This window comes from Eptesicus fuscus, chromosome 21, assembly GCF_027574615.1.
Source record: "Eptesicus fuscus isolate TK198812 chromosome 21, DD_ASM_mEF_20220401, whole genome shotgun sequence".
Lineage (NCBI taxonomy): Eukaryota > Metazoa > Chordata > Mammalia > Chiroptera > Vespertilionidae > Eptesicus > Eptesicus fuscus.
In genome coordinates, this window is record NC_072493.1 from 27,833,387 (window position 1) to 27,853,334 (window position 19,948).

General features: G+C 42.2%; 1 protein-coding gene across 4 annotated transcripts in view; it reads right to left on the reverse strand.

Annotated features, from left to right (window-relative positions):
- CDH13 (cadherin 13) overlaps nucleotides 1-19,948 on the reverse strand; it is a 1,044,015-nt gene that overhangs the window by 302,433 nt on the left and 721,634 nt on the right. The gene's annotated exons all lie outside the window — the stretch shown is intronic.

Consider the following 19,948-nt stretch of genomic DNA (forward strand, 5'->3'; position numbering starts at 1 on the left):
CCTGTGGAGGAGTGAGTTCAGTTACCGGAATATCCTCATTAACCTGAGCCGCAAGGTGGGACCTCAGCTTATGCACAGAGAGGACTGGGCTATTAATGATGCCCCTTCAAATCGCTTTGAACAATTTCTTCTGCAGTGGACTAATGAGCCAGCACTGCACTTCTGGGAAACCTCTCACCTTGTAAAATAAAGTCCATCAGATCATGCTCTGAATATTAACCTTGCTGGAAAGAAAAGAAAAATAAGCAATAGAAAAGATTGATCCCCCCACGCAGAGAACATACTTTTCAATGAGCCACTAAGTGTAATTCATATTTTTAGATTAAGAATGTGTTCTGTGCTGAGAAAACAAATAATCATTGCAAACTATTACCAATATCATGATGCCAAGTAATAAAGGCATTTAAACACTCTCATCTCCTGCATGGCTCTTGCATAAACCAGTGTAATGTGACACGGCAGTAGCTAATGGTATATTCAGGGAATCAGCATCAGCCTAAGTTTGCCACATTTGTCACCAGGTCTACACTGCTGGACTGGGTGTGTGTGTGTGGGGTACCCCTTCTCTCTTGTCAGGCTAATGAATCTTGTGGTGGCAGCACTCCTGAGTCAAAGATTTACAGGAGAAACGACATCAGTTCCTGAGCTAATGACAATGGGAGTGAAGAACTTCTTTCAGTCACAGGCAATGAAGCCACTGCCTTTATAAATAGCAGGTCCATGAGGAAACAATGCATGATCTTATTTATACGAAGTCAGTGTGGTTTGTCCACTGGTCATATTATTTTCACATCATAAATGCCAGCCCTGTTCACACAGTTGCTGAGTCAGACGCCCCCCTCCCCCCACCCCTGTGTCCCCAACTCCCCCCACTGATGCATCGGGCCAACTTGACAAGCCTAAAGAGAAGGCAGGACAAGTCTTAATTTCCTCATTTTACAGGTGAGGAAAGTAAGGCTCTGAGATGGTGGCTATCCAACCGATCATCACATGTAAATTAATAAAAGAGTGAGGACTAGGACTCAGGGCATCTCCTTCCTGATCACAACATTCTTTCCACAAGTATGTCCCAGGAGGTCAGGGACTTGTCTGTTTTTTGCTCCGTAGTATCTGGCACATAGTAGGTGCTCAATAATCATTTGCTGATGGCTTTTCTGTGCCTCCCATTCCATGAAGCATGGTTCAGTAGAGCAGCAAGGGAATTGGAAAGTAGAATGTCAGGACTCCCCATGTGAGCATGGAAAGTAATACAACCTCCTTAGCCCTTGTTTTCTTTTCTGCAAAATGAAATTAATCCTTCCTAGCCCTGACTATGAGGAGGAGCCACAGCATCAAGTCAAACAGGGTGATGAGAGTTTCCTTCAAACCACACACATTCCAGGTGCTGTGACTGTTTTTAAAGTGAGGAGAATACACCTAGAAACCTGTTTGCTCTTCGTGATCAGGTATGTGCCTCTGAGGCTGTGAGCAGGAAGCAGCCGCAGAGACCCTGCTGCCAGTGTCCTGCCACTTTGCCTTCTAGAACTTTCTTGGAGGCCTTCAGGGCAGCTCAGGACGTTCATAGGAGCCTCAGAGTCCGCTACACCTTTCCACACCCACAGTCAGAGAGACATGTGGTCTCTCCCTGCAGGCCAGAGCTCTGCTTGACCTCTCAGGCTAAAGGGCTTCCTGAAAGCTCAGTTTTTACCCACGGTATTTGCAGCAGCTGCAGCTGAGGGCTTGGGGATCCCTGTTCACTGTTCTCTACACTGCAGGAACACAGCTCAGGTGTAAAGTAGGTATAGGTCCCCACTTCATCATTTGCTAGTCACTCCACTTGGGACACATTTCTTAACCTTTCTCAGCCTCAGTTTCCTTATTTTTAATAAGAGAATATCAACCACCATTTAGGTCAGTGATGGGCAACCTTTTGAGCTTGGTGTGTCAAACTTCGCCAAAAAACTGAGCATAACTCGAGTAGTGTGTCACTTTGAGGAAAAAACTAACTCCAAGACTCTAGTCGCAAATGTTTCATCCTCAGGAGCAGCAAATGTTTCATCCTCGGCATGCGGCTGCGTGTCATCAGAAATGGCTATGCGTGTCAGTGCTGACACGCGTGTCATAGGTTCGCCATCACTGATTTAGGTAGATCATAGGATTAAACGGCATAATGTGATGTGGCATGGCATGCTGAATTCTGTGCCCAGAACAGTGCTAACAATGATCACTGCAGCTACTGTACTCTGTGCATGGACCTGTGGTTTTCTGGCAATTCGTTTTGACAATTAATTTACTCTCACTCCACATGCTTGACAATCTGGTGGATAAAACAGAGCTCCATGATATTGGGATCCTAGTTTGTTTCCAAGCTGTGTTCACTGGGAATCAGAATTTTCCAATGAGTGACTGGCATTATACCCCCTCCCCCCTTACTGACCCTACACTAACCCTTTCTCATGAGCAACATCACCTCCACTGCAGCCCATGACAGGACCTCCATGTGTCTAGGTGATTGTGAGATCCTCCTAGTTGGTTTCCCTGCTTCCTTCCCTGCTTCCTTCTTCAGTCTGCCTCTCAACACTGTGGCCAAAGGGATCATGTTAAAACATGTTAGATCACATCCCTCCTGTGTTCCAAAGTCTCAAAAGGATCCCCATGTCACTCAACTTAAATCCAAAGTTCATACAATGATCTACAAAGACCTCCATGATTTGCACACCTTTGCCCCACTTCCTTTCTGCCATTATCTCCTGCTGTAGTACTTGGTTGGATAAAGAAAGCCCTAAGGAGACAAGACCAGGATGGTGAAAGAACTGTACCCATGCTTGCCTTGAGGCAACTTAGTTGATTCAATAAAACTAAGTAAGAACTGAATTAAACTAGTATTTAGATTGAAGTAGACAAGAGGAACATGATAAATGTGTGTGTTTTCTCAATTGTCTGGAATATGGAAGATAGGGGGAACCACTAAATAGAAATATGACTACTAGGTAAGAATATAGGATTTTCAGATCAATGTTAACAAAGGACCTTCTTACAACTTTAACTGATAATAAATGAAATGAACTCTTTCACCAGAGAGTAAATTCTCCACTGCTGGAAAGCCTCGAGCAGAGAGTGAAAAATTTAGGCAGGAGATACAGAAGCAAGATTTCAAACACCAGGAGGTGATGTGATGATATTATACTTACTTTTCCTTTTAACCAAGAGAGTCTACTATTTGTAATATTAAAGAATAGAGGGGAAATAAATAAGAATCAACTCCTTTAGCCCCAATAATTATAAAGCAATTAAATTTCAACAGACGTTGCATGTCACAGTGGAACACGCAAAGGTGTTTTAGAGGAAGGTCTCTGCTTGGGACAAGTTACTGAAGCAAAGTACAAATTCCTTGGAAAGCTAAGAAAAATTGGCCACCTTATTCTTGGCATCCTGATGGGGAGTTGGGGCTGGGGCAGAGGGAAAGGTGTGAGACTGGTGTCACGGTGGAGATGTAACTGCTGGCCAATCCTAACTGAGGAAATGGGAACAGTTCTCATCACCAAATGAATAGCAGGTTGTTTGGCAGAAAACAGTTCTTATACTTTTGTTTATTTCCCTCATGCTCTTTTTTCTCTTTCTCATCTACAATGTTGTGTGTAAATGTGTGAGTGTGTGTTTTCTCTATTGTTTTTTAGTATGTAATTCAATGTTTCATTCAACAACTATGATCCCAGGTCGATGCTGCTCCTGGCGTGGGGACGAACAAACTCCTGCCTGAAGGTGCTGACCCTCCCTTAAGGATTGGTTATCAGATGAGAGATTTGCAGGAAGCACCCATGCCTCATAAAGAAATCACATTATGTTCATCTCTAGTCAAAGAGGGGTCAAGGAGACCTGCTCTGGACTAATCACGGACAATGGGCCTCTCATGAAGTCATTTCACAACAGACAATAGAGCCCTTTACCTGGAAGCTATTGCTCTGACCTGCTCACAGAGAGCACTAAGAAGTCATAATTGACCCAAATTACAATAGCATCTTCTCAAATGACAGACTCTCCACTTTCTTTCTTGTGCAACTGCCTCACTAAGCCTAGACACTTGCCTTCAGGAGATATATTGAGAGCAGAAATGTATGCCCCTTACCAGGGAAACTGATGGTAGAACAAATCCCCAGAATTGGTTACTAAAGATAAATGCAATGGATTGGTTCAGTGCTATGGGTATTTTAACACATAAACTCAGAATCGTGGCTGACTGCACTGGAAAATAGGAAGGTTTGCAACAACTGATTTAACCTGAAAACAACAGAATCAGTGCACCAAGTAGAATTCCCTGCAAACATAAACAAATATGTGCAACTTCTCCCACAAATAAATAAAGGCAAGAAGAGAATATCAAGCAGATGTAGAATCTAGTCCGCTCTATAGTCTTACAGACTGATTTCTAATACATGTACTTATTTCTCATTTATTCAGAAAAATATTTTTGAGCATCTCACATGGAATTATTTAACAAAGCATTAAAAATCATGAAATATTGCTGTCATCTCTATACTATGCAGCACTTTTTGAAAAAAGTAGAATCATCCTCTAACTTGACAACATAATAAGAAAATCTTGTTAATGAAATAACAAACAAACAAACAAATCTGAAAACAACCTCTGAAAAATATTGAAGTTTTAAAAAAATCTAACTGCTGAGGTCAAACTACCAGGGACCTATAGCATGTTTCCCGTGTTTTCAAAATTAACATTTCCCATAACAGTCAACTGTGTCTGCCTCCTACCATTTTACAGTATTTCCTGGGCATTGACTCCCCTGAGTCCCATGGAAGGTCACAGCAAGCACAATAGAAAACCTCATTTCCCCCTCACAGAATCACTGTGAGCAGTCCCAGGCAGCACTTCCCTCTATTAAAATGCTCCGGAAGCTTCACACTAAGCTCATGGACACGAGTGACCCCTCTCTCTGTCATGCACAAACAGGAATACACCAGAGGCCACTTCTTTTGAAGGTTTTAGTTCGGGCCAGTGGGATCGACCAAAGGTCAGCTATAGATCACTCTGGCCCTCTTCACCGTTATAAGTGAAGTGAGACAGAGCTGCCAAAGCTGTCAGAGGCTCTTGGCTAGCTCTGAGGAACATCCTCCTGGCCCCACAAGGAGCCATGGAAGCCTAATTCTTAATGTTATTTAAGAGGGCAGAGGTTGAAAAAAGCAGAATGCGCTCTAGTCAACTACTGGAAGGAGGTGGGGGCAGCTGATCACTAGTATTTAACTGCCCTCAGGCCCGGCTAAGGTGGGGACCCGGAAGGTGCAGAGGGCCACTGTCCCTGCACACCTCACAATGTTACCTGCTGGTGTTGGCACTTGTTTCCTGTGTTTTCAAAATTGCCTGCTGTGGATGTGAGGGCGATCTGGTGGCGACATCTGTCACCCCATTGATCGCCAGGGTTGATTCGGCTGATCTGGCTGGCTAGGTGGGTGTCCCCCTCCTCCCTCACCCATCCATGTGCGTTCCTCCCGAAGCTGCGCGCTTGGTCGAAGAGGACGACCTTCCCCCCAGAGGAGAGGACCGGTCTTCGGTCAAGGGTACACGAGTAGCTGCGCTCCCCTGCTAGAACCTCCAAACAAGCTCTCAAAATTGCCTGCTGTGTCAAATTGCCACCAGCTTAGCGGCTTAAAACAACTCAGATTTATTATTGTACAGTTCTAGAGGTCCTAAGTCCTAAATGGGCCTTATGGGGGCTAAAATCAAGGCGAGTGCGGGGCTGGTTCCTTTTGGAGGCTCCAGGGGAGAACCAGCCCTTGCCTCTTCCAGCTTCTAGAGGCTGCCCACATTCTTTGGCTCCTGGCAGTTTCCCTCTGACCTGTATATCCATAGCCACACCTCTTTCTCTCACTTTGATCCTCCTACGTGCATCTCATAACTCTTGTGAACACATTGGGCCCACATGGGTAATCCAGGACCTTGTCCCCATCTCAAGATCCTTAACTTAATTACATCTGCAAATTTGGCTGTGTAAGGCAACACATTTCCAGGTCCTGGGGATGGGGACAGAGACAACTTTGAAGGGACATTATTGTGCCTACCACACACTTTAAGAGCAAGGAGGGAGAAAACAGATGTATTGTGTTAATAAGGAGTTTAGATTTGTTAGGATAAATGGAAGGGGCTCAGAGTCATTGTGGCTTGGGAGAAAATAAAGATAAGCATTGACTCTAATATACAGTGAGTTCATGACATGGGGAAATGGTCAAAATGTGTGTTTGTTTTGTTTTTCAGCTTTCTGGATTTTTCGTTTACACCAAAATTTATCATTGCCATCTCTTTATCTTAAGTGACATTATGTGAGAAAGAGATCTGTTACAGAATTTTTCAAAGCTCTTCAAAAAATTTTTTTGTTTATTGTTGACACTATTGCAGCTATCCCTCATTTTCCCTTTGTCCCCCTCCATCCAGCCCCGCCTTGTCCCTCACCACACTATGGTCTGTGTCCATGGGCTATGCATATACTGAATGTTATTTATCCAACCGAACTCTTGGCCTTTTGGGGGTCGGGGGTGGGGGGGTGATGCTCTAACCACTTAGCAGACTGGCCAGGCTGTTTCTAGATCTTGGCTATTGTAAATAAAGCTTCTATAAACATGGGGTGCGTATATTCTTTCTGATTGTGTGTGATATTTGTAAAGTTAAAGAGCTGGGTCAGTGGGAGAAGAAAGGGGAATGCACAGAAGGTCATGGTTCAGGAGGCGATTCAGGGTGGGCAATACTGGAGTTGGGATATTAGCAATGTCAAGAGTATGGTCTTGTGAGTTGTCTGCTGTAGTGAAAGGGAGATAAACAACATGGGGTTAGTGGAAGTGAAAAGGCTGGGCCACCAAATCAGATGCTGAAATGACTGATAATGAAAGGAGAAAGGGTAGACAGGGAGACTGAACCAGGACCCAGAGCTCCAGAATCTCTACTCAGGGGTTGGGGCACCTGGAGCCAGCCAGGAGGTGAGAGATAGTGTAATCAGAGGGCATGAGTTCAGAGAAGGAGCTGATGAAAAGATATTATTTCAAGGGATCCCCAAGAATATTGACCTTACATCTTAGTTTTGAAATATTGGTGTTGAAAGGATAGGAAAAAAACAACAACTCCACTTAAAAAGTAAAACAAACAATTTTGTCACTGTATTTGACATAATAAAATACATAAATTATTATATATTTTATTTTTTAATACTTTGTTTATTTTTAGTTTCCAAAATATAATGTAAACTTAATGAGGGTGGATCAATGCTATATCTGCAGTGCTCACAACAGTGCTGGTGAATATTAGGTCCTCTATAACGTCTTAATGAATAAATTAATGAATAAATGGAAGGAAGGATGAACACAGAAAAGGAAGGAAGAAAGAAAGAGAAGAAGGAACAGAAGACACAAGGGAAGAAAGGAAGGTAGATATACTCATACAGTGCAGGTTAGTTGGAGAAGGGCTATGCTTCTCTAATGGTCAGGAGGAAGGATGTGTTCTAGGAGATGCTAAAGACATAAGGAAGGTAAGAGTAGATAGTTCCAAAGGCAACAGTGAAAAAGGGGACAAGCAGAGGAATTAGCAGGAGAAAGATATATTTGAGAGAGCTGATAAACTGAAAGGGAGCTTGTTTTACTCAGGAACTGACATCTGGAAGAGAGTGGACACTCAGAAGGTACCTGCTGGTTGGAGGAAAGAACACTAAGAACTCCAGAGCTAGACTCTCCTGCTTGGACAGCTCCAAGCAACAGCCAATGATCATCTTTCAGGGATGTCCTAGGGCTGTCAAACACCTGGGCTCCTTTCAATCCCTAAGTCACCAAATGGCCAAAGAGACAACCTTTCCCCTCTCCTCCCAATTTACACTCCAGCTGTTTCACCCATTTTAATGATGGGAGAGCAGAATGACCTTTTGCAAATGTCACCCACAGCTTGGAACTCTCGATCGGCAAACAGTAGAATCACTGATTTTACTTGACCCGCATCATAGGCATGCAATGGTGTGATAGATAGCAGACCCCAACCAGTCAGGGAGGAGGAACAGCTCCATAGATTTAATTTCCCATCACTATGGCAACTGTGAGACTTTCGTTGCAGCAAAAGGTTAAATGTAACCAAGCGTTCATTAGGACGTTCAGCTAATGAATCAAGTCAAATCCTTATTCATGGTTAAATCAATGGTGATAGGGATACAGGGGTGCAGAACAAAGAGATGGTGCACAAGGCAGGGAGAGCTAACTGTCTAATCAAGCTTGGGATTAAAATTGGTCTCTAACTGATACAATGGTTTCATCTGTAACATGCATGAAATAACTATAACTGAGAGGGAAAATCAGACATTATATAGTAATATTCTAAGAACATTTATCTAGAACCAAGGCTTATTTTTTCATTCTTGCAAAACCATTCTTGAAAATGTTTAATTTCTATCTTTTTTATATTTGCTGGGGCTTAGTGATCCTTCTAAAGTTAAAAAAAATAGCCAAAGAATATTTATATTAATTTACCCCAGTCCAGGCAATATGTCATCTAGAATTTCCTCTTATTATAGCAGCTTCAAAAAGAAATAGTGAATGAGAGAGGTTTCCAAGGTGGAGGGTGTGGCAGGGGCCTCAGAAATCCAACAGGTTTGTGCAATTGCCATTAACTGACTAGATCCACAGATACTTTTGTGATGGAGCTTTGAGACACTGCAGAGACCAAACAGATGGTAACTATATGAGGAAAAGGTAGGCTGGATTTAGCAAGTCTTTAGTCCATGTTAGATTTTCCTGAGCGAAGTTCTCACTCACATATTTTACCTGTGGGCACCTTGAAGTATAGTCATGGTGCCCAATCAAGTCCCAGGCTGCCTTAGAATGATGGGAAATAGGGGTAGGCAACCAGGATTCACTTTCTTCCCAATCATGATGTCCGTCAGAATTCTGGAGGTTGTCAGGGATGGCCCAGGGGCCACTGGAAGAGGGAGAAAGGGACGTGTGGGTCTTTCAACCCCCAAAACATTTTGAGAAATACATAAATACATTTTGATCCAATACACTTATTAGGGCTTCAAAATCATTTGTGATAAAGAAGTTCACTGCAATGGATACATGCCATGAGTGCACCAAATATCTTCGTGGGTGTTTACAGTCCCATTCCTCAGATAGCTCTGTAGGCATGCCAGTGCAATTATAGGGATTCTGAAAATCAGTTTTAAATGTTTACTTCAGATGTTTAGAAAAGGTCCATCCAAACCTAGGCTTGTTTTTTTTGTCTTGTTTTGTTTTCCTGACAGGAGCACTAAGAGTCTTTCTTAGTGAACTGCCTTCTGGGAAATCAGTTAGAGAAGGTGAGGGGTCTGGAATTACTGGAATTTCCTCCTAAAAACAGGAGACAGGTCACTCAATTTTGATGCTATTAAAGAGTAAGAAGTGAGTTGCTCTAGGCTTTTTTCCCTCTTTGTGTTTTCATAAGAATGATTAGAATGAAAACTTTCAATAATGACCCAGATAAAAAATGCTCTTCTTGGGTAAGCATTTACATGTCATGTTATAAGTTCCTGTAATGCTTCAGAGGCTGGAGAACTTACATCATTCTTAAACTTCATCCATTGGTACAGAAAAGTAAACAAAAGACATTCTTGTGGGACCCCATTATTTCTAAATGCAGGGTCAGCATAGTAAACAAACAAACAAACAAACAAAAACAGGTTTCCAATGAATTTGCAATTATATGTAAATGCACAACACAAATGGAATTTGGAAAATGGAGTATTGAATTGAAGAATGAAAATAAAAATAAAGCTTTATAGAATGTGAATCCTACGTGTTTATCTTTGTAACCCTAGTATTTTGACATATACAGTAGTTGACATTCAGAAAATAATTGCCAAATTCCATTCATCCTCCTCCTCATCATAGTCATCATCATTACCTAACATTTCTGTGTGTTTAGCTTCAGAATATTCAGAAGAATATTCAGAAGAATATTAAGTGTAGTGCTAGGCACTATTCTAAGCATCTTATTTGCATTATAGTATATAATACTCAAAAACAGTCTTATGAGGAAAGTACCATTATTATCTTCCTTTTAAAGATGGAAAAGCTGCCCTAGCTGGTTTGGCTCAGTGAATAGAGCGTCTGCCTTGGACTGAAAGGTCTCAGGTTCCATTCCAGTCAAGGGCACATGCCTGGGTTGCGGGCTCAAACTCCAGTAGGGAGTGTGCAGGAAGCAGCCGATCAATGATTCTCATCATTGGTGTTTTTCTCTCTCTCCCTCTCCCTTCCTCTCTAAAATCAATAAAAAAATATATATTTTTTAAAAAGATGGAAAAGCTATGGCTTAGGTATCCTCAATGACTTTTCTTTCTTTCCTCCATCCCTTCCTGCCAACATTTATTGAGTGCCTGCATTTCTCAGGCATGAGGACACTGGCATGAGCACATAGAAGTGAACAAGACACACAAAAACCCCTGCCCACATGAAGCTCACATTCTAGGAGCCAAGACCATTTGGCTAGTAAGCCACTGATTGAAGACTTGCCTCAGAGTCTCAATTACAAGCAAATGATCTGGAAAATTACAGCCCAGTGTGATATTCTTAGCTATTTTGTGATGTGTTCAGAATGGAGTATAAACCCATATTGGGCAATTTAGGAAATCGTTGCTTTCTTAGAAAACATCTACTTTGTCTCAGTAGGAGATGGGAGGTTGGAGGCTGATACTTTAAGCCTAAACCATCTGAAAATGTGCCTTTGGATGAATGGAGCCTGGTTTGGCATCACTCACTAGCATATGCTCTGTATGTTCTAGTGGTGCCCATTTCAAGGTCCCAAGAAAGATGTGTCTTGAACAACTGTGACCACTGTTCCTGGGGTGAGAGGATCTGTGTCTGTGTCACTCAGAAGCTTTGTGACTGAGCTCTCTATGGTGCGTGTCCCTCTACTGTACAAAGAGAAGGTAGAGTCCTACTTCATTGGAGTTTTACATAGATTACCTGAGCCAGCTCCTGCCATTACTGGACTCAGCTCACAGGGAAATCTCTGTGTCTGCAATTAAATGGATGGATAAGCAAGGAAGAATATGGACGGCTTATTCTGTTTCCAAGTTTCTCCCCAGTGCCAACAACAATCTCAGAACCTTGCCCTCAGAGCCATTGCAAATGGTAAGAGGAGAAGCCATCTTAAATTCCACCTCAAGAAGTTTAGATCTCTAGAACAGCTCATCTAAGTCCTAAAATCTCTATTTGCTCTTTAACCTCATTAAAAACAGTGAAACCAGCTGGCATTTTTATATTTTTGTCTGTCTCCCCACCATAACTTTAATCCTGTCACAGTTATTATCTGTGGCCAATTTGTGATGAACTCAGGTCATGCCACCTCCACTAGCAGGTGTTCAGGAGACTGTTGTGGTGACTGCTTTTCAGTCATGACTTTTAGAAGGAGGAGGAGCGGGGGGAGGAGGGGGAGAAGGGAGAAGAAGGCAAGAATGAGGTCTTGGATGCTGGGTAAGAGCCATGCCCTTTGGTTAAGGGATACAACCAGGCAGCAGTGATGCCACAAGAATGAAACTAGGGAGAAATAAATGCATGGACCTCATTCTTATTCCTCCCTCCCATTTGCAAGACAGCACACCTGATTGGCTGAACACAACAGGAAGCTGGAGGGAAAGGGTGCCCATTGATACAGTGCAGACAGCTCACCCTCCTGGAGCACACAGCAGTGTCCCCAAGGAAAAACATTCAGCATAGGTAGTTAAGGTGGCCTGTCATATAACTGATTCCTCAGTGACAATGAGGAGGCCAGCAGAGGAAGATGGGAAGGGTGGAAGGAGGCTGAGGGAATGTCTGGTGCCAGGACCCTGAGCCAGAATGCATGATGTGGGTGCAACAAATAACAGGAAGCTCTGAGGATCTGATAATGGAGAAAAGAATAGCGATTGGGAGGTCAGCTTTCTGAGGCCTGGAAAAGAATTAGGATTTTATTCTACAGGCAAGGGGAAGTTTTTCAAGGGTTTCTATAGGGAGTGTCACCATCTGATTTATGTTTTGAAGAAGAGATTCTTCAGTATGGAGAAAGGACTGGTATAGTAATTTAGATGAGGGATGATGGCAACTAGGACTAACATGATCACAGGTGGGAAGGAGAAGAGGACAGATCTGAGTTATGATTTGGACGGTTTGGATGTGGGACAAGAGGGAAAGAGAGAAAGCGAGAATGCTTCCTGGGTTTGGGGAGTAAGGTGGTCCCGTTTATGGTGAGGTGGTTTTGTACTTGTAATCATTATTAGACATGCATATGAGATGTGATGTCAGCAAATGATTATGTGACTTTAGAGGTCATGGCAGAAGTCAAACATTCTTTAATTCACAGATCATTTTAGCAGCACAATGACTCAACCTTTCCCAGGTTTTTCATTTTAAAGAAATTAACAGGTCCTAAGAACTACTATTTTTTAAAAAATATATTTTTATTTATTTCAGAGAGGAATAAAGAGGGAAAGATAGAAACATCAATGATGAGAGAGAGAGTCATTGATCAGCTGCCTCCTGCACATCCCACACTGGGGATCGAGCCCGCAACCCAGGCACGTGCCCTGACTGGGAATCTAACTGAGACCTCCTGATTTATAGGTTGATGTTCAACCATTGAGCCATGCCAGCTGGGCAAGAACTGCTCTTTTTTATCAGATACCAGAAAGAGTTTTAAAGGAATTTACTATAAGTATTAATTCATGTAAGAAATTAAAAACTATTATTTTTTCAAATTAGAGTCATTAAGCACTAGTATCATAAGGAACCAGCTGATTCATCATCTCAAAGACCTTCCCAGCTTTCTGAGGTCTGGAAAAGATTTATGTTTTCTAAGCACATTAGCCCAACATATAATCATGGATGCTCTGTTTGTTCATGATAGAAATTCACTGAACATCTTCTTGAACATAATATGAAATGTCCTGGTTTCTAAGTTACTCTGTTAAAGAGAATGACTGTATGATTTCTTAGATGAGTGTTTATGTGATTTTTTAGCTCTATGATAGGACATCTTCAAAAAAATTATTTTTATACAGTATAATATAACTTATGGGAAATACTGTTGTGAAAAAAAATCCTGAGGTATTAGTATATTAATTGAGAAGGAAAAAAATACATAAATTCTTAACTAAGTCGCTGTACTACATATCCACAAAATCTACCAACTTCACTGAATGATTGATTCTTGAAAACTAAGACCCTTACTATAAATGTCATGACTTTTTATGTCAGGAAAACAGGAGCTAAAGGCTTGTTCATATGGCAACGGTGTTTTTAACACCTAAGAAATGTCATCAATTTTAACAACTGAAATGTTATGGTTGAGGATCACTAACACTTTGTTTCCTGGTTTCATGAGAAGGTGTTCTGGACTATTTTATTAACGTATTTAAAAGAACTGCCCATGGGAAAGCATTTAATGCCAGGAAGAACACTGATATTGTGATTTCACTGTGGCAGGGTTTGCTGGCTGGCCACTGCAAAGCCACTTCCCGACTGCTTCCTTCCTACTGCACACAAAGAACAGAGCCAGAAAAGCCAAACACTTCTCTAGCCTCCTCTGCACATGATAGGTGGTTCTGGATAGTCAGGTCATGAGAAGTCTGCAGGAGTTTCTGGAAAAGATTTCCTTTCCTGACAGAAGAAGAAAGGACCTTGAACCCTCTCTCCGCTGCCTGCTCTCACCTCACTCCCCTTCCGTGTCATCTTGATGTGTCTGGAGATGCAACAGCCACCTTATAATTAACTATTAGGCAGCACATGCACGGACGAAAAACCACTATGCCAACGAGGGTGCAGAGAGTTTACGTTCTTGATGACTGACAACTGCTGAGCTGCCCTTAACTGCCTTCCTCCAGCCACTTGATGCATTCATTCAATGTATTTATTGCTTAATCTATGGTGGGGTGGTTGGATCCCTTTACTTGCAGTTAAAAGTAGCTTCAACCATTAACCCTCCTCTTGGTGGCTGTTATTCCCCTTGGACTCATTGATACTAGGCTCACTGAGCCTTTTCCTTCTCTGACAGGGTTCTTAACCAGTTCCTGTTCCTCCTCCCACCTCACAGTATAAGTGCTCCCCTCAGTTCTCTATGCAGCCCCTTGTTCTCACTTCCTTCCACAACCTCCCTAATTAATTCTATTCACTCCCACAGCTTTTACTATCATATGCATGCAAATAACTGGCAAATCTAACTTATTTCCTTTATCATGATGACGTAATGGCGGACTGGGCTGGGTCCTCCACAAAAACTCCCATCTAGGCAGTAACCTGTCTCCGGGACAGGAAATAGCAGGAGGCAGGCATCAATGGGATCCACTTCTTAGCTATCCTAATTTTCTGAAAGAAGAATTCACTTTCCTTCTGCTTCCTAAGAAGTAGAAAGTGTGCAAAGTATTCAACTCGAATAAAATGTCATTTCTTTGCATTTTCACTTCCCTTGCTTGCATTCTTCAATTGTAATAGCACTTCCTGTTATGTTCACTTGGGGAATTGACAATGTGACATTGCTTACTTTTCCTTAGACTATTTCTTTACCCTTGTACCATTATGTAACATTCATTTTCTCCTATCCTTCACCCAAGGTCCCCTCTCTATTCTCATCATGAAAGAAAGCGAATATTAGAAAAAAACTGTTGATGAAAATGAGATGAGGCTCTAAACCTATTAGAAGATGTGGGCCCTGGTGCAGCCTCCTGCCAGAGCTGAAGTCATGGCCATCCCTGAAACCTGAAATGTGGATGATGACAGCAACGCCTGCTATTTAATCAGCACCTAATATCTGCTGAGTCATGTGCACACATTATCATGTGAGAAACGTGGAGTAAGACCTTATTAACATATTCCAGGGGGGCTGTATCCCCAGATCTCTTGGAATAGCATTGTAGGGTGCTATCCATGGCTCTGAATTGTTTCTTCTCTAACCAGCATTACTCTCTGTGCCTAAAAGCACCATGGGACTTGAACCACTTCTAATTCTCCAAATCCGTGTCCAGCCAGATATCCTGCTCCAAATTTCACATTAGTTCACGATAATTGATGCCCTCACCCGGTGGCTATATCAGTGATGTTTTTAATCATCCACACAATTCCTTGGTAGAGGTTGTGACAGCTCAACTTAGTTCCTGGAGGGTGGGGGTCAAACTTCATTTTAATTTGTAACATTTACAACACCTAACTCCATGCCCTGACAAGAAGAGTTTCTCTTATATTAGGTATTTTTTATTCTGACCATCTGTAGGAAATTAATTGTTCTCTATTTGAATCTGATACCATTCTTTAAAATTGATGTTTAGCTAACCTACCTCCCTAGATGAAATTTGAGTCATCAATTCTCTCAAGCTAGAATGTAGGTATATAGTATTCAGAACTAAAGCTTCCTTTTAAAAAATGGGCTATTCAGAGAAAAGAAATTCCTGTTATTATATAGAGCTTAGTGTACAATGCCATTTATTAAGATTGGAAGTAAAGTGTCCAATAATTTTAGGTGATATCCCAACCTGCTAGGAAGAACTCACCAGAGAAAAATTCCTTTTAGAATATATATTTCTTGGTATATAATCACCATGTCAGTATACGGATGGGAATGCCTTGGGAGTGACTTATTGGTGAATTGTCTTATATAATACTGTGGGTTTGGGGGGATCTTATCAGGAAATGGGTTGAGTGAATTCCTCCCTGTATAGGAAAAATGTTACAACCATGGTGATGCATGGTCCAGTGTGAAGGCAATGGTGTGTGATGCCAGGATGATTACAGTGTCAATGGAGACCCAAATGCATCCCTAAGCTATAGTATGGCTGGTTCAGCCTGAGAATAAATTCCACCTCCTCTCACTTCCTAACTGTGTGACTTTGGACAATACACTCAACCTCTCAAGGCCTCAGTATCTTCTCATTGTTGTAACCGGAATCTAATAGCTGTTGTCTAGTCAATGTAAAGTGGCTGAGAGATGGTACTGGCTCAATAAATGTTAGCTATTATCATTGGTGGGATATGATAGCTGCTCTATAATGCTTGCTTCAATTGCTATCGGTATAGGACTTGAAATCCTGCCACTGATGTCTCTTCCGTCCATGCAAGGTGTGGCACAGAGTTGGTACTCAGAAGGGTAATTGACCACATATACAAGACACCATCAATGCTGGGAATCTAATGATTGTAAACAAGCAGTGTCAAAAATGACAGGTTGTTTCCAACATCTGTTCTCCCTCCCCTTCTTACATAATAATGCAATTTTCAGCCAGAGAGATGGCTACCCAAAATAAATATTTCATTTTACAGACTTGTTTGCAGTTAGCTGTGTTCATTGGATCAATTATTTTGGACAACAGGATATGAATACAATTATTGTGTAAAATGTCTGAGTTATTCCTTTAAAGGGGGGTGCTCTCCCCTTGACTCCTTCCTTCCCATGAATGTTGGAACACAGATGTGGTGGTTAGCCAACATGGACCATGTGGATGGGGGTGGTACCAAGCAACAGCCAAATAACCACACTGAATGGCGGAAGCTGGGTTCCAACCCCAAGGAGCCACCACACTAGCCACTGGGCTTTTCCACTGAGAGAGGAAAGAGAGATTTTTTATCTCTTTAAGTCACTATATTTTAGGCTCTAGGAGAGCAACTGAACCCAAAGCTATCTAATATTCAGACGCACATTGTGATTAATTTAATCAACTTTTATGTGTACCGCATGGAAAGTAAGTTCCAAATACTTCACCCAACTATCAATGCATTCAATATTTATTCTGGTAGCATTAGAGAATGCAGCAATGAATGGAACCCTGCCAGGCCACAGATGCCCCTTCAAAACGTGTCCCCAGCCTTCCTTTCCAGCCGAATGTTCTGCAGTGTACTCTGCCACTTCAAACACCCTGGCATGTGCACGGATATGTTGTTCTCCAGCATGGGATGCCTCGTCTCCCAACAAACGCCCGTTTCACTTTCTGGACTCAATATAAATACTAACTCGTCTGAAACTTCCCTATGGTCTTCTGCAAACTGCCCACAAGGTAGAATTGCTGCCCCCCTTTTTTATGAACTTATAGCACTTTGTCTAGACTATGTCAGGTTCTGTGTGGAGCACAGGCAAGACACACTTGGATTTGAATCCCAGCTCTTCACTACTAACAATGCGCTTGAGCAAGTTATTTCATCTCATTCATGCTCATTTTCCCTACCTGAAAAGAGTTATAAATAGAATTTACATCATTGGGCTGTTGAGGGGGTTAAATGAGAATCCACACAAGACTCAGAGTTTAGAACATGGCATGTAGTAAAGTCTCAATAAATCTTTATTATGATGATAAGATGTAGCTGTTAAGCTACCATCATTCATCTACCTGGATTTCCCACTCTCCTCAAGTCCCCGGAGGGCAGGGATAGCATCTCCGGCATCTTATTGGTATCCAGCACTTAGTACAATACCAGGCACGTGCCACACTCAATAGACGCTCTTGGAATCTACCAACCAATGAATCAAGGAATGAAGGACAGTTTTCTGGGTTTAAAGGAATTAAAATTAAACATATAATCTGCCGTCTCCTAGACGTGTCTGGGCTGGGGAGGTAGAAGTCTTTTGCAGATAGCATTAATGAAGAAATAAGTGTCTCCTCAATAAACCTATGAGGCCACAGAGGGTGGAGTGGGATGGGGACAAGCTGGCTACATGTTTCCTTGAAAGGAAGGGCCAGCCTCGCTGAGAGTCAGCCTTGAGGGAGGCCGGCCATCACTTCCACATGCCGCCCTGTTCTGCTCACTCCCTCAGGCATTGGCTGCTGCTTAGCTGATTTAGAAAACGTGGAATGTCACAAAGGCAGTTAGAAGTTGGGTGGTACCTGCAGGGCTTTCATGAGTTGAGGGACCTTCTGCTATTTCCTATCAAAACAGAAGCATCTGCCACAGATTCTCCAGATGACATCTCATGGACCAAATGGACCTAAGACTCCTTAAAGGAGGAAATCACCTCTCCAGAGGGGAGAGGAAGCAGGAGCCCTTACCATTCCAGCTTGAACCAGAGTCTCTTCCTGCATCCCCATCTCACCAGCTGTCACCCATGAGTCATAAAAGAGCTATGACAGCATCTTAACTCACATCACCACGAATCCCTCTCTCTGTTTTTCCATTTTTATTAAAAACAACAATAACAACAACAACAACAACAAACACCACACGAATTCTCAGGAGGCAGAGATCATAGGCCAAATTCTAACATCACATCCTCTTCAAAGGAGTTCTTAGACAGAATCTTTGTTTGTACAGATCCAATCAAATGCTCCTGACATTGGATGAAGCCTGACTTGTCACTAGAAGTCTGCCCCATGCCCTCCCCACACTGGCCCAGTGCCCCAAGCTGCAGGAACAACCTCCTGAGCTGTGTGGATGAAAGAAAGCCTGACATTTTCTTTTTCCTTTAAGAAGGATGGAAGCTACCTTAAAACTACTATAGTTCTTTTGATTTGGAAAAAAAATTCAATGTTGCCATGAGCATTAAATTTCCCCAGGATACCTATATTTATTAGGCTATAAATTTTAGCAGGTAACAGTTACTGAATACTTACAATGTGCCAGGCTAAATGCTTTTTATGAAATTTTAATCTTTACAGCGATCACTTAAGCTAGAGCTGGTACAACCTCCCATTTTCTAGATATCGCAAGTACAGCACAGAAAGGTGAAGTAACTCATGGAAGGCCCCACAGCTAATGCATAGTAAGACCAGCATCGAAACTTAGCTGTTGCTGCAGAGACCTTTTACCTAACCACCTGCTCTACTGCATAATTAAAAAGAAGGAAGGGTCTGGCAGAGTTGAAAACAGGCTTAAACAGAAAAAGTACATTTTCTCTGGGCTTTGAAGGATATGTAGGAGTTTTCTAAGTTGAGGGACTGAGAAGGATGCTAGGGTGGGGAAGGGGGAAAAGTATTTCTCTCTCTCCATGGGACTGGGTCCATTTTGCTATGAAACAGTTAAAAAAATTTTTTTCAGTGACCTCGCAGGCCCCCCACTGAAGGACAGAGGGATTTATCCAAGTAGAATAGAGAATCACACTGGGGAAAATGGGAGATGGCTGTTAAGTCCAAAATGGTATCTCTACAGCCTGTCTCTTCATAAGAGAGGTGTCTGGTGATAGGTCTACAGCATTGGCTGCTTGCTTGGAATTTTTCTAGCTTCTGCAAAAATATTTAAAACATATTTGTCTTGTCTGCTCAAGTATTTGCTGCAACCTCTCTGCCTTAATGTTATAAAGCAGAAGGCTCTCTCTACCTCCCTCTGTCCCTCTCTCTCTTTCTTTTACCAACTGGTACCTGTGGTATCAGTGAGAAAGATGAATTGCAAAGGAGGGAGAGCAAGGCCAGGGTAATCTGGTGCTGTAGGAGGCAACACTAGAGAAGAGGGTTCCACTGGCCAGTGGCAGTGAGAGTAGAATGGGGAAAAGAAGAGGGAAATATTCCGGGTGCAGCATGTGCTGACTGGCTGGTGAAGAAGAGGGGGCATGAAGGTGGTCTTGGGAAGGGAGAGAAAATAGGAGAGGGTGGTATTTTAAAGGAGAAGAAGTTAAGTTGATTTCAACCTTTTGATTTAGCAGAGAAGGTAGCACAGTGAAGCAGTCAGAAATGTGGGTCTAAAGTCAGACTGCCTCAGTTCAAATCACAGCCTCACCACTTACTATGTGACCTTGAGAAAGCTGTGTGTCCTTGAGCTAATTAATTAACTTCTCTGGGCCTCTGTTTCCTCATCTGTAAAATGAGAATAATAATAGCAGCTGCCTCATAGGGTTGTTTTAAAGATAAATAAAATAATCCATGTGAAGCACTTAGGTATTATTTAGGAAAGATGAGCTAATACCATTATGGATAAAAAATACTACATTTTATTATGGCCAACACTTCAAGAGTATTTAATATGTGTCGGGCTCTGTTCTAAAGAGTTGCACGTGTTATCATATTATTCTA